The following is an 18,861-nucleotide window of genomic DNA, read 5'->3' as shown; positions in this document are numbered from 1 at the left end:
TTTTTATATAATTGTTTTTAACTATGTTTTGAGGCCGTGTTAATGATATATTCGATATAAGTCGGTGTTTTATCATAGACACTAAAATTGTAAGATTTGTAATAGGGAATTAGTTTATACAAATCACCTATTTTTAAGCAATTTTTTTTTATTTGATCAAATATATAAAAATTGAAACACTAAAAATGTTTGATTCGTAATAGAAAATTACCTTCTACAAATCACCTATTTTTTAGCAATTTTTTTTTATTTGATCAAATATATAAGAATTAGAAATGCACTCAAACTCTCTAAATATAAGAATTAGAAATACACCCAAACTCCCCAAAAAGGTTCCATGTACGTGGGATTGTAGGTTATTAGAAAAAGACTATCTTTCATATTAGAGTGCCACATTGGAGAGAGAAAATATTAACTCTCATATTATAGTGTCACATAAGAGAGAGAAAATCCTCCATTAAAGGTCTTTACTTTAGTATATAGATAGTTAGGGGTGTAATACGGGGCGGGACGGGTCAACTGCTGGTCAAATAGTGATGGGCCGGGTCGGGGTGGGTCTAGGGGATATAAATCCAGTGGTTCCCGATGGGGCGGATTGAAGTGTCATGTCTTAGTACCATCACCCGGCCTGTTGGGTTAGCTTATAGGGTGGGTTTTGGGCAGTTCATCCGGGTCGGGTGGAAATTATCATTTTAACCCAATTTCACCCAAAAATAAACTTTCTAATTCTGCAAGTAATATATTTCGAATTCACAATATGGATAAAAAAAATGGAATCAATCAATAAAAAATAAATAAAAATAAAAAAACTTGAACTTGAACCCAAAACCATATCTGTAAATTTGAAGCTTCTTTCTCGTGATTTACCATTTGTAAATTGATTATTTTCCATAGCATGATAAAATGAAGATAGGAGCAAGGATCTATGGTCTAAAAGAATTCGAAATTAAGACAAGAATGAATAATTCATCTTCTCCAAAATTCGAAAGTTGAATTTGAAATTTTGATATTTCCCCAATGTTCAAACTTGAATATTTGAAATTGATGTTGAACTCATAAGTTTGTGTTCATATCTCCCAAATTCCTACAAAAGTTAAAAGAAAATATAAACAAAATACAAAAATATTAGAGTTAGAGTCTTGAAATTGTGCGGGTTAACGGAATTGGCTCAACGACTTTTGACATGATGCGGGTCGGGCGGCTTGATGGGTCGGGTTTGAATATAGAACCTACACCCATAGCCCGACCGCGTAAAAATGGTGGTGGGGCGTAGGGGTGGGCAATGGGCCGGGTCGGGCTAGCCCGACCCTAAACATTTAAAGCCTTTCAGTTATTAGGGTCGGGCCAGCTCGGCCCTAGAGTCCCCATAGGGCCGGATCGGGCTGGGTCATAAGTCTAAATTTCAAGCCCTGACCCTACCCTAAGCCCTCTTTAACAGTTTAGGGCCGGGTCGGGCCGGGTCTATATATTTTCTTCTTTTTACTACATCAGTTTTAAAACTCACTTATATTACAAAAAAAATTCAAAGATTTGCAAACTCAAAGTCCCACCACTTTGAAATTTGAATAATGATAAGCACCCAAAAGTGTATTATGAAACCCCATTGAGACATATAAATTTGGTTAATTATGTGTTTAATAATCATGAAATAAATATGTTTTCATACTTTTGCAGGTATTTGCGGTAAAAATGGAAATATTGGTTAAACTGCGATAAAAGCACGAGGAACTGCGCATATATATGAATTCTTCCAAAATCCGCACGAAGCATCAAACTTCCAAAGCTCCTACCTCTCGAACCCGGGACTTGAATCACGACAAGAGAGCTGCTCGCATAATCAAAGGCGATGAACTCTACGATAAAGCGGAAGTTGTAAAACGCCCAAAATACCGGACCGACCGCCATCGATGGGTACCACATGGACCCACTATCGCGGGGCCACAAGATTGGATGAGTCATCAATCATGGAGCATGTCAAGACAAAAATAAAAAATTATTGGTGCAAAATTGACACCTTGCATGTAATAAATTAGATTAGGTGTTAATAGTGGAAAAAAAGGCAAGGTGTCACTTTGTTTTAATGTGGTGGATGAAAATGAATTAATGTGGTTTGATGATTCACGTGGGAGGAAATGAGATTTCTCTCAAATGGAGAAGAAATTAGACAAAGGTGGGGGACACTCCATTTACTCCCTTGACTTATTTTTCTTACATGGCATTATTTTAGTTCCTTAGTGAAAAAAAAATCATAAGTAGTTTTTAGTTTTGGTAAGAAGCTTGTAATAGTTTTAATGGAGGAAACATTTGTTTTCTTCTAGAAAATAAAAAGAAGTGAGTTTGATTGTTTATCTTCTTCCTCTTTCTCTCTCTTTTTGTTTTTCTAGTTGTAATTTCCTTGTCCCAAGGATCATGAGCTAACTTTCCTTTTGGGGAGTTAATCCAACTCATGTGAGGGAAAAACAATTGTTGCTGGTTTGGTAGGTTGTTAGGAAGAACAACTAGCTCTACATCCTATCCCAAAATGATAGTTGGTGTAGTGTCTAGTTAGGAATCAAAGCAATGAGCTTAGAGATAAGTCATTGCTTGGTTCCACTTGCTAGCATGTATGAGCTCTCTTAAGTGAGCCATGCATGCTAGGGATCAAGTTTTCTTCCATTAGGGGCTTGTCTATGAGTCTAGGAAGAATCAATAAACCTTTTCAAATCAACAACTAAATGTTAGTTTCACATGAGGAGGATTAGCTCTCCACTTTTCTTTCTTTAGTAATTTGTCTTTTGTATTAAGTGCATGATTTCAAACTTTAATGTTTTTCTTAATGTTTGTGTAGGAAAGAAAACCTAGCATTAGTATTATAACCTTACTCATTAGTTCCCTTTATTGTAACAACCAATTTGTAGTTGTCCTAGACTTTAGGTTGGTTCGAATCCTTACTTTAGCTTTACGAAAACGAAAATCGTGAGTAAGGAAATTTGAGTTGCTTTTGTACCAATTTAGAGAGTTCAAACTCTAAAGACGTAAGGAAAAGCTAATATCAAAATGGCGTCGCTGCTGTTCTAAAGCCATAGAACGTGTTCTACAGATCGGAAGTTGTAAAAAGGGGGAACCCCCATTCTCTTCTTTTCTTTCCTTTTCTTTTGTTCTTACGTTTTTGTTAAATTTTTGGATTTTTGCCTCGCAATAGACCTGTTCGCTCACAAATTTTTCGTTCCACTTCCAGGTACCAAAAGTTAGGACTAGGATAGCTCACTGTAGGCGATTATAAGAGTTCTGGAAAAATTTGAACTTATTCTGAATTACTTGACACGCGTGCGCGTGTGTAGAGTCGCGTGCGCAGGTGTGACCCGTGTTCGCGAGTCAAATTGCTTGTTTGCTGCCCCTGTTCAACCATCAGCATCTCCTGATCTACCTTGATCCATTTCCAGGCCTAAATATCTGGCCCTGTACCTGAAAAATTCGATAATCCTTTGGGATTAATCGCGTCGACGAATTGAAACGTTTGTTTCAGTTCAAAGGCGGAAAAGCGGGAAGCTACAGGTTCCAAATTTTCAGTATTATTGTAATTTTTTTATGTTTTTTCTGCATGTATGCCATGTATATAGTATTAGGAAAAATTTATGGATTATTATTTAAGTTTTAGCCTAGAATTATACATGAATCAAGTTCGTACACCAGTAAATATTTATATACTATTACACGGACATGAATTGCATATTAATGTATATTTACATATTAATGGTACTTTTTTGTATGGGTATATGTCTTTCTACGTATAAATGTTTATTGTTACATGTTTAATATTTCTCTACGTATACGTACACGGTATTGTCTAATAAGTCGATTTTGTCAAGAAAGAGGAGAACATTCCAACGAGGGTTAAAATCTGAGTTGGGTAAGTTGTTTCTAAACCCTACGGGTAAAGTCGCTTCTCTCTATATGACATTCTAATCTCAATGAGTATTGTCGAAATCGAATTATTATGCAATACAAGAGTCGATTTTTAGTTTATGTATAATACCTTGCATGTTTAGTTTTGTCGTGATTTATCTGCGATGTATACTATCTCTCACGATGCTAATGTATTTAGATACGCTATGAGTGATTCAAATTTGCTCATTCTTGATGATATCGCTTTACGTAATATCGATTTACAAATTAGCGTACATATACGTATTACTGATATATATTTGCCTGTACGTATGGAAGTATTTATCGATGACACAAGCTTGCCTATTCGTATAGCTATACGTATAAGTAGAATATCTTCACATGCTACTGCACCTAGTATTGTATGAGTAGATCGTATTTGCATGTTTGTATTTTAACCCTTGCATAAATCTTTAAAAAAAAAATTAAATTTAATTAAATTTAATTTAATTTAATTTAATACCGCCTTTGCATAAATTTTAATTCCATAAATCTTAATCATATTCCAATGGTGTCTAGGAAACTTGAAAGATTGAGGTTACTTAATTAGAACTGTGCTTGCACGAAAATCCTCCCTCATATCTCTCTTATGACCTGGCTGTTGGTTTATGCACACGTATTTCTAGCTTCACTGCTACGTTAGCAGCAGCTTAGGCATATGTTGTTCAACCCTAATGCTTAAGATAATAATAAAATTCGAGTCCTACTAAATTCCTTCTGTAAGTTAGATCTAATTTTATGCTTGCATGAGATTAAGGTCTGGTTCCACTAAAGAAATTGAACATACCTATCGTCGAAAAAAATACGATAAGCAATTGCGTAAGTTCTCACCTAAAAATTGTTCTTCTTCTGCTAATTACCTTCATCACAATCCTTCATCGCCATCAACTTCTGTCATTATGGCCGACGATCCTCCACCACGTGAGAGAAGCCCTCTCGGACTTCTATATTGCGCATTACGGGAAGGACCTTCTTCCCGCATCAAACTTGAGGACATTGTCGGGTGATTTTCAGATCCCACCAAACGCGTTTTCAGTTTGTTACCTATATATCATGGTTTGGAGAACGAAAAACCTTACAATCATCTTCGTGAAGCTTCAACAAGTGGCAACAACATTTCACCATCCAAAGAGCCTCTAAGGAGCAACTCTTGCTTCGATTGTTTCCATTCACTTTAGCGAGAAAAAGCGTCAATCTGGCTAGCAGGACAACAACCACAGTCCATAGACACATGGAATAAACTAGTTCAAGCTTTCATGCTTCAATTTTACACTCAGAAGAAAACAACCGAAATGCTTGAAAAATTCAGTTCTTCCATCAAAATCCTCATGAATCCTTTACGGAAGCATGGAGTCGTTTTACTGATCTTCTGTTAGAATGTCCTCACCACCAACTAGACAAAGCTGTCCTTGTTCGTTCATTCTTTAATGGTCTGTCTGATCATCAAAAAGAAACTCTTGATATAATGAACGGAGGTTGCTTCATGGACAAAGGAGCTACTGAAGCTTATACTTTTCTTGAAAAACAAGCGAAAAAAGGTACACACTGGGGTAACACTGAGTCGTCTAGATCATCAAAGGATACTGTTACAAAAGCCACATCTATTTTTGAGGTAAAACCCGATCCCGAAATAAAAAATTTGATAGAATCCCTAACTAAAAAAGTAGATGCCCTTGCAGTTCAAGTAAACGATCAACTACCAAAACCAGTCATGAACGTTGACACCGCTCCTTGTGTCCTTTGTCTTAGTCCTGACCATCCTGATGCATATTGTCCCTTGTTATATGCTTCCCCTACTCAACAATCGGAGGAGGCATGTGCATTCAAAATTCCCAATGCATCGTGGAGACAACATCCGAATTTCGCTTGGCGCCAAAATAACCAACAAATGGGGGCTCCTCCAGGTTTCGCTAATCCACCTTGCTCGCCTACCAACAATTTTATTCCATACCGAGGAAATAATCAACAATACCAACAAGGTCAATTTCAAAATAATTCCAATGCAAACTATCAAACCAACCGCAGCCTTGTTCCAGCTAATCCAGATCCCAACTATAATCAACAACTTCTCAGCAATAATCGTGAACTACTACCTGTTGCACAACCTGCGCAACCCATTTCAGATAGGACAAACGAGACTTTCTTAGCTTACATGAACCAACAGTCTCAAATTTTAACGTCTATCCAACAATCACTTCAGCAATTGGCGCAAGAAAAAAAGAGTCGAAGGCGTGTTTCCTGCATGGCGGTTCCAAACCCTAAACCAAAGAAAACCGCGACCTTTGAACTCACCAATGCCCTAGTACAAGCACCCCCAACCAAGGTGAGGTGCATGCAATCACTACTCTACGATCCGGAAAAAACTGAGACAATCGATACGTATGCGGATGATCAACCAAAGGAAAAAGAGGGTTCCAAGGAATCTATTTCTAATAATGAACCTATGGAAGATTCCCCGGATCCAACAAAGTCAACACCTCCAAATGTAGGAAACAAGCAAGTAGACCCTTTGCCAAATTCAGTCCTAAGGCACCGTTTTCTGCGCTTTGGCAAAGAATAAACCCGATGAGAATTTTGCTTGAAATTCGAGACTTTTCAAAATTTAACAATCAACTTACCTTTTCGATGCCTTAAAACTATTACCAAAACATGCAAAATTTCTGAAAGATATGTGCACCACAAAAAGGAGAACTAATGTTCCTCAACAAAGCGTTCCTCATTTGAGCAGTTTCCATCCATCACGAACACAATGGTATAGTAAAATACAAGGACCACTGGCGGACCATCGGTTCCATGCACCTTAGGTGACAAATACACGGCACTACTAGACTTAGGAGCTAGTGTGAACTTACTTCCATATTATTTATTTAAACAACTAGGTCTTCATGAGCTCAAACCTACCACCATGACTCTACAGTTAGCCGATCATTCCATAAAGTATCCAAAAGGAATTGTGGAAAACGTCCTTGTAAAAGTCCAAGATTTCTTCTATCCTGTAGACTTTGTTATTTTGGATACAGAAGTTGCATGTGATTCCATTCCTATAATCTTAGGACGTCCGTTCCTCGCCACTGCTAATGCCTTTATTAACTGTAGAGATGGTTCCATGACCATGTCCTTCGGAAATCTTTCGGTCGAGGTGAATGTGTTCAAGTTGATGAAACAACTTCCAGAGCCTGACATTGATGGTGAGGTCAACAGGGTTGACAACATTCTGCAAGAGTATTTCACAAACTCTTTTCCTGAAGATGAAGTGTACCAATTTCTTTCCTTTAGCGAATCTGAGTTTGAGGACGATGATTATACACAAGAAGTAAATGAGTTATTAGAGTCAGTACCATTATTTGACCCTACAACAGTGATGTCAAGTAACTTGGATGATCATCAATCTGTTTACTGCATGGATGATGACCTTCCTCAAGAATCTTTAATACCCACTCCGTCCACCCCTGATTTAAAACCTCTTCCTTCGGAATTAAAATACGTACAGCTTGATGCAGATGGTCGTCACCCAGTTATTATTTCTTCACAATTGACTGACGATCAGGAAGCTCGTTTAATTAATGTCATTCAACAAAGATCGTTCGCTATTGGATTGTCCCTCAATGACATTAAAGGCATTGAACCTAATGTGTGCACCCATCGTGATACACCGGAAGAAAATGCTAAGGCGTCGCGTGAACCACAAATCGCCTAAACCCTACCATGAAAGATGTGGTCCGAGAGGAAGTGTTAAAATTACTAGATGCGGGTATTATTTACCCTATCTCGATAGTGTTTGGGTGAGTCCCTGCATTACGGTTCCAAAGAAATCGGCATTACGGTTGTGCGAAATGATAAAGATGAATGCATTTCGCTCATATCCCAAATAAAATGGCGAATATGCATTGACTATCGCAAACTTAATGCCGTCACTCGTAAGGATCACTTTCCACTTCCATTCATTGATCGATGCTTTCGAACGTTTAGCGGTCATGCCTATTATTGTTTTCTTGATGGTTATTTAGGTTATTTTCAGATAGTCATAGACCTGTGGCGATCAAAAAGACAACGTTCACTGTCCATTTGGTACATTTGCATATAGGCGAATGCCATTCGCCTTTGCAATGCACCTGGTACTTTCCAACGCTGCATGCTTCATATTTTCAGTGATATGGTTGAACGGTTTATGGAAGTATTCATGGACGACTTCTCAATATATGGAGATTCTTTCGATAGTTGTCTATCAAATCTTGAAAAGGTCTTTACACGTTGTGAAGAGAAAAACCTTGTTCTTAATTGGGAAAAATGCCATTTCATGGTTACTAAAGGAATAGTTTTAGGACACATCATTTCAAAGGACGGAATCGAAGTCGACAAAGCTAAGATAGAAAAAATTGCTTCACTTCCTATACCAAAAACAGTTCGAGACATTCGCGCATTCTTAGGACACGCAGGTTTCTATAGGATATTTATTCAAGATTTCTCAAAGGTTGCTAGACCTTTAACAAATCTCCCCGCTTAAAGATGCCGTTTTTATTTCAGTTTTAGGTTGCAAACAAGCCTTTGAGATATTAAAACCGCATTAACTACCGCTCCCATAATTCAACCACCTGATTGGTCTAAACCTTTTGAATTAATGTGTGATCGCGGCGAAATTACTATGCTATAGGAGCTGTACTAGGGCAACGCCGAAGAAGATAAGCCGGTTGTCATTTACTATCATGAGTTAAACCCTTAATGAAGCTCAACGTAACTATACCACCACTGAGAAAGAGTTTCTCGCCGTTGTATATGCGTTGGATAAGTTTTGTCCTTACCTAGTGGGTTCTCCAACTATTGTCTACACTGACCATGCGTCACTTCGTTATCTATTAGCGAAAAAAGATGCAAAACAAAGGTTGATCCGATGGATTCTCCTTTTGCAAGAGTTTACTCTCGAAATTAGAGATAAAAAAGGTAGCGAAAATGTGGTTGCAGACCATTTATCAAGACTTGTCAGTGATGTTGATACTGATACCGAACCTATCTATGATTCCTTTCCGGATGAACACTTGTACTCTATTTTTTCGTCCCCTTGGTACGCCGACATAGTAAATTACTTAGTTACCGAGGAAGTCCCTTTATCTTGGTCTCGTAATGACCGGAAAAAGTTTTTATCCACTGTGAAATTCTATTTCTGGGATGATCCCTACCTCTTCAAGTATTGTTCAGACCAACTAATCCGCCGTTGCATTCCCGACTGGGAACACAACGATGTGTTATCCTTCTGCCATGAACAATCTTGTGGTGGTCATTTTAGTGGTAAGAAAACTGCGGCCAAGGTTCTACAATGTGGTTTTTATTGGCCAACACTGTTTAGAGATGCACATGAGCATTGCAAAGCATGCAACGGCTCCAGCCAGTTAGGTCGCATTACTCAACGCAATATGATGCCCTTAAATCCCATTCTAATTGTGGAAATCTTTGATGTATGGGGCATCGACTTCATGGGTCCATTTCCAAATTCTCATGGCTTCCTATACATACTTGTAGCAGTTGACTATGTGTCAAAATAGATTGAGGCATTGGCATGTCGTGCTAACAATCATAAAACGGTTATTTTGTTCGTAAAAGAAAATATTTTCTCTCGATTTGGTGTTCCAAAAGCTATAATTAGTGACGGGAGAAAACATTTCTGCAATAAATTTTTTGAATCATTAGTAAAGAAATATGGAGTCACGCACAAAGTGGCAACTCCGTGATCATCCTCCTCAAACCAGTTGGTCAAGTAGAAGTCTCTAATCGAGAAATCAAATCCATTTTGGAAAAAACTGTCAATCTATCTAGGAAAGACTGGTCTCTACGATTATCTGATGCCTTGTGGGCATACAGAACAGCTTTTAAGACACCTATAGGGATGTCTCCGTATCGCCTCGTTTTTGGAAAACCTTGTCATCTGCCGGTTGAACTTGAGCACCGTGCTCTATGGGCCATCAAAAGCCTCAATTATAACACTAACGTGGCAGGTGAAAAGAGAAAATTGCAGTTAAATGAGCTTGAGGAAATTCGGAGTGATGCCTATGATCTCTTGAAATCCTATAAAGGCCAACATGAAAAGAGTGCATGACAAGCACATATTGAGAAAATAATTCAAAGTCGGTCAAAAAGTTTTGATGTACAACTCAAGATTACATATTTTTCCAGGAAAATTAAAAACTCGATGGTCTGGTCCTTTCACTGTCTCTGTTGTCACCCCTTATGGGGCTATCTCTGTGAAAAACGTAAATGATGGTAGCGAATTTCAAGTAAATGGCCAGCGCCTTAAACATTATCATGAGTTGCGCTCTCCAGATGTCGAAAAGACTCTTCTCAATGATCCAGTCTACACAGACTAATAGATTCGCTGGTGTACTTCTTTCCATGTATTTAAGCAGGAAAAGTATGCAATTAGGGTAGCCGGGCCCTATTCTATTTTCTTTTCTAAAAATCCCTAGAGTGTGTGGTTGCAAGCGCCGGAACCTTAGTCCACAAAACTCTACTTCAGAACTGAGTATAAATGTCTTCTGATAATCGAGCAAACGTGCCTCCTGGAAAACAATGGGTACCAAAAATTTCAAATCCTTCTTATTCTTCCCTTTTCTATTCTCTTCCTCGCGAACTCCAACTCATCATTTGGTGTAAATCTCACCCATCTCGAATTGGTAATGGTCGTAGTACTTTTGCTCGAAAGCGACGTGCAAAAAGGATAGGGTGGTGTATGAACTGTCAAACTCCTTTCTGTCCAGGTCTTGATCTTCTATCCGAGATGAGCCGGTATAAGGTATATTATTGTCTAACACCAGCTCAGCATGATAAACTTCATCGTCATCCCGTTATTCCCACAGGTTGGGAATCGTCTTGAGGATCTGACATTAAAAGACTCACAATCGTCTTGAGGATCTGACGTTAAAAGACTCACATTCGTCTTGAGGATCTGACGTAAAAAGACTCAACATGTATATACTCGTTTTTTTTTATTATTAGCACCCAGCATGGTGCCCAAAGAGAGTCATGATATGCACCATCGGACATTTCCTAGTTCGTACGGGCAATGGATTCCACCAGGCCAACCCCGATCAGTTTTCTATGTGACTATTTCGGGGCGGTTTGAGGCTATACCATATGTACTAAGGGTAATATTATTATTAGACCATTGCACATTGGTCAAGGATGGTACCGTCCTGAACCCTAGGCCCCCAAAACATAAAGGTTAAGCCACATCACGGCTGGATTGGGTTAAGCCGAGCCGACATGAAAGTTGCCCGAAGTTAAAAGGCTTTTGTAATGTGTTGTTTTATTTGGACTTCTGGTGTTGTTGACACGTTCTTCTCGACTTGTACATTTGTATATAAAAGTGTAAATAAATAAAAACCAAAGTTAGTAAAAAAAAAAAAAAAAAAGTTTGAATGTGATTTTTTTTCATATTCTAGTGGATGGCATTTTTAATGCCGATCGTTTTGATATCTCATCCGTTCAATTTGGAGTTGAAACGAATCGAATTTCCACGTTTGAAATTTCGGAACATTTCGGGATCGACATAAAAGGAATTTCTGATATTCATTTGGGCTTGGGCCAAAATTTTGACCCGACCCAAAAATAAAAAATCCGGGTACAAACCCCACGCGCGAGGCACCCACGCCCACCCACCCTCTTCTTCTTCTTCCACAAAAATCGGATCTTGGTCCCCCCACACATCACTTCGCTGCTACACAAGGCAGTGTGAATTGACCGACGCCGGCCAAAGTACACCAAACTCAACCCCCTTCCTCCAGCACCATCTCCTCCACCACCTCTTGCTATTTGCACCCTCAAAAGATCATCTACACCGCGCTATGGCAGCACGAAGGAGAATCACAGTTGAGCGAAATTTCACAAATCTCTACAATTTCGGGATGTTTCACCCATTTTTCGATGAGAGTGGGAATATCTATTGCATCGAATTCCAGCTCATTATTCCGAAGAATTGGTGTTGAAATTTTACAACAATGGAGGTTTCCGGGGTGAAGAATTTTGGATTACGGCGGATGGGTTGGAACGTGAACTCACGCTGGAGTTGATTTCGAATACCGCACAGATTCCGATAAACTCTGATAGTCCGACCCTGTTATTGTTAGAGTATCCGACCACGAGGGATTTGATGTTTGACACGCTTCTCGAGGGAGAGTACAACACTGGCTCGAACTGCGTGTACCAAAGATTCGCTTCGAGGCGTAACCAATTAGCCGTCACTCAATGGCTAGCGTCAACGCCATTGGAACTTCAAAGACGTCCTCGCGTGAACAAGACTTTCTTGCACTGCTTTGTGGATCCTACAGAGAGGAAGAACACTTTCTCGTATGGTCCATTTCACGGGCCATATTCTTACGACCGCGTCAAACGGGTCAGCTCCTCTTGTCTTTGTACTTGTTACTTTCGGCTTATGCTTAACTTAGGGTTCCATCGCTACTCCTTTCATTGAAACAAGGTCTTTCGAGAATTTTGGAATTTTTGAGACTTATGTTTTAGACCACTGGGACCCAGTAGCTAGAGATGACATTGAGCATGATAACGTACCTCCTCCTCCTCCTTCACCACCCGACTGTTTTAATGAAAATACCATGCGCCCGAATCAATACTCCTATGGGCCTTTGAGGCACATGAATACTAGTATCTTGCGCAGGATGTTTCTTCGCCAGAAGATATGCTTACTTCCCGTAATGACTTCCGGCAAAGAAATGAGAAATCGCCAAGGCCGTTTCCGAGAATGATGATGGCAACTCAGCAGCAATTCCAAGATCGGTTACTTGCTGATCTATAGGCCACATTCCGACCGGTCAAATCGGCTTTAACGTCGTCGTGGCGAAAGACGAGAAAACCCGGGTTCATCTTACGCTAACCCTGAGGATTCCCATAGTTGTTTATTTCCCTTGGTTTAGAAATGACTATGTCATTTATTTCCCTTATGCATTGCATTTTATTTTTTTTGCTAAAATTATTATATATCGGTTGATTTCTCATAATTTTGTATCTCCAGACGGTTTGAATGAGAAATTATTTATGTTATGCGAATATAGTACTTTCAAAAATATGAGTTTGCTCCTTGATTAATTGGGCCTACTCTCAAAGCCCAACGGTCAGATGCCCAACAATCAGAAATCTACTTATAAATACAACTCTCCTTTTCCACTTTCACTCAACCCCTTTCTCTCATTCTTCACAAATTCTTCTTCACAAATCCTCAATTTCTTGAATATAATGAATCAAATAGACCGATGGGAAAAGGAGCAACGCGAATGGGCTATCACATTAATCGTGATAACAGTGTTTATCATTATTCTCTTGTCACTCATGCATAACATGATCCAGAACATCTAGATCTATGTAACCGTTTTTTTTTTTTTTTTCATTTTGTATATTAGTATGGTGTGTTAAATAATTCTCACACATTTGTGCGGGTTACGTATTAAATGGAGAAGTTCCAGATTAAATATTTGTGTATATTAGTTGTATTTTCCTCTCTAAAAAAATAAAAAATAAAAAATAAAAATAATAATAATAAAAATATATATATAAAAAAAATAAAAATAATAATAATAATAAGTAAATAAATAAACAAACCATAACAAAGAAAGGCCATCCAAAACTCACCAAAATAATTAATGGATACACATGGTGTTCGAGAAAATCGCAAGACGCTTACAAGGTACACATAACACTTGTCACACATGCATTTCGATTATTCTATCCATATTCTATTACCGAGTTATGATCATCATTTCTGAAATTACGTAAGTCTAACTACCCTGTGGAAACTTTCCTCCGTATTTTCTAACATTAAACCATCTCATTAATTGTATTTGGATATCCGACATGACAAAGACTTCTTCAGGATCCCCCTATGATCTTTGTTCATAATCACATGGGTCATTAACTACACTTGGACTCAGTTGGTATAGACTCATAGATTGGCTATAAATCTCTTCTTTTTCAGCCATTCTTATTCAAACAATTTTCACTATCCTTCCCTCAGTAATGGCTCAACCAAGAAAAATAACGGCAGAGAAAGACTACCGAAAACTTTTCGAAGAGGGCGGTTTTCTCCTTATTTTGACACGAAATCATATCGTCGGGATGGGCGCCTCTTCTATATCATTCAGTAGCTGGTTATTCCCAAGAATTGGTTTTGATGTTCTACCAATTTAGCGGATCTGAAGATGGAAAATTCTACTTCAATGCCTATGGACAACGATTGGAATTGAATAAGGAAATGATCTCCGACATACTTCAAATCCCAATAAATACCCAGGAGTCCCTTTTTCAAGAGTCATCATTTGATTCCGCAAAAACTTTACTACGAGCTACCGTATCTCATGGCGACGTCGAAAATACACATCACATTGTTCTTCAACGCTATTTGAAACAGAATCAACGTGTTGTGCTCCACTGGTTGGGACATAATGTGGTACGTACATCACACCAATCAGAAGTCACAAAGCCTCAACTTCACCTACTTTGGATTTTGCAAACTCAAAGAGATGACATACTTATGGGATTGGCACCCCTTTGGCAAAAAGTAAAACAATAATGGTTATTTCTTGGGGTTTTTTTACTTAACCCCCCACGGATGTACCCCCCCCCCCCCCCTTTTGAGATAACCCCCCATTTTAGAGTTAATTTTCCATATTAACAATTTTGCCCTTATATCAAATTTGTAAAAAAAAACCCCCCATTTTTAACATACGTTTTTTAAAAATTCAAAAATTCAAAATAAAAATAAAAATAAAATCTAAAAACTCAAAAAATCCGAAAAATTGAAAAAATAACAAAAACTCGAAAACAAATTAAAAAATATTCGATAAAGGGAAAATTCAAAAAAAAAATCCAAAATTTTCCAAAAATTGAAAAAAAAACAAATCGGGAAAAAAATTTGAAAAAATTTAAAATAAAATTGAAAAATGCATAAAAATTTGAAAAAATAATAAAACAACTCAAAATTTTTGAAAAAATAATAAAATTCATTTGTTTTCCTATATTTTGAGTTGTTTTATTATTATTTTTCAAATTTTTACGCATTTTTTATGTTATTTTATTTTGCCAAAAAAGTTTCATTTTTTTTTGAATTTTCCTTTTTTCGAATATTTTTTAATTTGTTTTCGAGTTTTTGTTATTTTTTTCAATTTTTCAGATTTTTCAGATTTTTTGAGTTTTCAGATTTTTATTTTATTTTTTTTTTTGAATTTTTGAATTTTTCAAAGACGTATGTTAAAAATGGGGGGTTTTTACAAATTTGACATAAGGCAAAATTGTTAATATGGAAAATTAACTCTGAAATGAGGGGCAATTAGTAATGATTCTCAAAATGGGGGGTTATCTCAAAAGGGGGGGTACATCCGTGGGGATTAAGTAAAAAAAACCCTTATTTCTTATATGTCCTTTTACACCCCACATGCCCGATAGTTCTACGGCATCGGGTTGCCGTGAGATCTCATATCCTACGGCAGGCAGTTACCGCGAGATTGCACAATCCACGACATCGGGTTGCCGTGAGATCCAATATCCCACGGCAGGCAGTTGCCACGGAACATTTTTTTTTTGTTTTTGTTTTTTTTTTTTTTCACTTCAAATTTTACATATTGAACACACGACATATGGATATCTCATTTTCTTCTTTAAAACTTCTTTATATACTTCAAGAGCAACACCAAAATCATCATGACAAAAAAAATATACAATCGAGGCATACTTTTGCTATCTCGCGGCAAATATTTTCATATGTTATAAGAAAAACTTGTGATCAAATTAATGAATAAGAGTTTTGATAATTAACATAATTAAAGACTCCATTTTAGTGAACACAACCATCTCGCGGCAACTAACTTTTTTTACGGTGGCTATTAAAAAAAATTTAAAAGAAAAAAAGATCCATGACAAGCACCTTCCGTGGGATATGGGATCTTGCGGCAACCCGATATCGTGGATTGTGCGATATTGCAGTAACTTCTTGCCGTGAGTGTTTTTCATGTGATTAATGGAGAGGGGCCAGTACATTTGAATTGGTCAAAGGGTTGCCAATTCCATAAAGTGGGGTGTCAATATCGCGACTCTAGTTTAATACAGTTGTATCCATATTCCGATTTTCTATTAATTACTTTTTAAGATTAGTTTAATGCTTACATTTGTATCCAGTTTCCGATTTTCCGTTAAATATTATTTGAGATTAGTTCGATACATTTGCATCTATTTTTTGGTTCCCCATTAATTATTTTTTGATGTTAGTTTTATTCAGTATTATACATATTTTAAAATATTTGTCATTATTGTTTTGTCGTTATTATTTTTTTTTATTATTATATATTTGTGATGTTATTTTTTGTATAATTGTTTTTAACTATGTTTTGAGGCCGTGTTAAAGATATATTCGAAATAAGTCAGTGCTTTATCATAGACACTAAAATTGTATAATTTGTAAGAGGGAATTAGTTTCTACAAATCACCTATTTTTTAGCAATTTTTTTTATTTGATCAAATATATATAAATTTGAACACTAAAAGTATTTGATTCGTAATAGGAAATTACTTTTTACAAATCACCTATTTTTTAGCAATTGTTTTTTTTTTATTTGATCAAATATATAAGAATTGGAAATACACTCAAACGCTCCAAATATAAGAATTAAAAATACACTCAAACTGTCTAAAAATGTTCTATGTACGTGGGATTGTAGGATATTAAAAAATAATATCTTTCATATTAGAGTGCCACATAGAAAAGAGAAAATCCTCTTTTAAAGGTCTCTGCTTTAATATATATATAGTAGATATTTGATTATATTTGCATCAAGTTTGATAGATATTTTGGCAGTGACCAAGCCCTTTATATGTACTAGTTCTGATTGTCTTTTTAGTAGAATTTTTTTACTAGTTGGCAACACCAAGTGCAAGTGTGCGACCAATTTTTTTTTTTTTTTTTTTTTTTTTTTTAATAGGATTTAGGTTTGTCAAACCCCACTGATTCATTAAAAGTGCAAATATACATGACCTTCTTTATCCTCCTCCACAATTCTCTGTAACAGAGGTACTAGAGGAGGTATAAAGTAGTTGTATCCTTCAACAGACTCAAGAGAAGCTAAGAAATCCACTGCTCTATTGCATTCTCGGTATACATGGATAAATTCTACTGAGAGAAATCTCAATGCAACCTCTAAAATTTCTGCTTTGATGTTCCAGCATTCCCAAGGTGCTTGTTCCTTGTTAAGCAGTATGTGTACTGCCCGCATAGAGTCTGAAGCCACCTCAATTCTTTGTGCGCTTATTAGTTTAAGTCCCACTAGGATGACATTCATTTCCTGGTACAATACATTTTTCAGTCCTCTCTGGTACAATTATTTGTGCGACCAATATATATCTTCAAACATATTCCACGGTGAAGTCTAATACTTTCGGGAACAAGTATTGCCCATGACTATTGGCACCTTGCAACAAGGATGGCATTGTTTTAGCTGACAGCATGTATTAAAAAGAAAAATTAGTTTAACAATATGAAAAAGACGGATCATATTTTTAATGTTTTCGATAAAAAATAAGAAATGTGAACATTTTACAGTCTGGATATCAGTTTATTATGAAATTACATATTAAATGTCTCTAGATCGAATGAATCTATCTAAAAGTCAAACCAATCTAAAAGTCAAACCAACATAGCAGATGTGGAAACTGATAAGCTTCTCATTTTGTTCATTGAAGGTGACATGGTCAACGTGATAGATTCTAGGCCATAGCATTGCCTCCAGATGATGCAACTGCATTATCAGACCGGACCATTTGCTATGCATCTATGGAATTTTATGTCGAGGCTTTATCTGATGGTAAAGCTTGCAAAATGATGAGGCCTGACTGGCCAGTGGCACACTACAGAACAGGAGTTGCATTGACTTTACTTGAGGTACATACAAATGATAAATGTCTCTGTCTTACTAATCCTCAAACCAGTAAAACTTGTTATGAACTTACGATTCTCTTTATTTCGTCTACAGGACTTGATTGCTTGTTAGTCCACAGTTCCTGATTTGTTGCCAACTTGATTGCTTGTCGTAGGAATAGAAACTTTTGAAGAGTTTTGAACTCAAATATTTTCTTGAATTGATGCCATCACAATTAGTAGATGCATTATAAAGTATTATAAACTTATAAGGTTAGTTAGACTTACCTTCCATTACTAGTTGTAATTAGTGTTATCTACTATTTTCAAAAATATTAGTGGTACCCTCCCCATTTGTAAGATCCAATAGTCAGATATCTTCATCTGAAAAAAAAAAAATTCATCTTGTAGCCGTTGGATCTTGCAATGGGGGGGGGGGGGTTATCACTAATATTTTTGAAAATAGGGGGAGAGAGGATAACACTAATTGCAACTATTAATGGGGGATAAGTCTAACTAACCCAACTTATAAAGTAACGGTTTTGTGTCAGTTATTTGATCGTCCTAGAATCAGCTACCCACCATTCTCATTGAATAAAGAACTGTTGTTAAAGGTTTCACCTCTGAAAACACTGCCAACGCATCTAGAGAAAGTTTAGCTCAAACGTAGCTTGCTTCTTTTTGGGTATGAAGCAGTGTCAAACCAAAATACCCAACAAGCATTAGCTCTTCCTGAAAAGGAGGTGATCCAGCCGCACTTCCAGTACGGCTACCTTGTTACGACTTCACTCCGGTCCACTAGCCCCGCGCCAAAGATCCCCTCCCCTAGTGGTTAAGGTAACGATGGAGCATGGCCAGCTCCCATAGTGTGACGGGCGGTGTGTACAAGGACCGGGAATGAATTCACTGCCGTATGGCTGACCGGCGATTCCGGATTCATGCAAGCGAGTTGCAGCCTGCAATCCGAACTGAGGATAGATTTTTGGGGTTAGTTCACCCTTGCAAGATCACGACCCTTTGCCCCGTCCATTGTAGCACGT

This window comes from Coptis chinensis, chromosome 2 (genome assembly GCF_015680905.1).
Source record: "Coptis chinensis isolate HL-2020 chromosome 2, ASM1568090v1, whole genome shotgun sequence".
In the NCBI taxonomy this organism is placed as follows: domain Eukaryota; kingdom Viridiplantae; phylum Streptophyta; class Magnoliopsida; order Ranunculales; family Ranunculaceae; genus Coptis; species Coptis chinensis.
Note: the sequence above shows the minus strand (reverse complement) of the source record.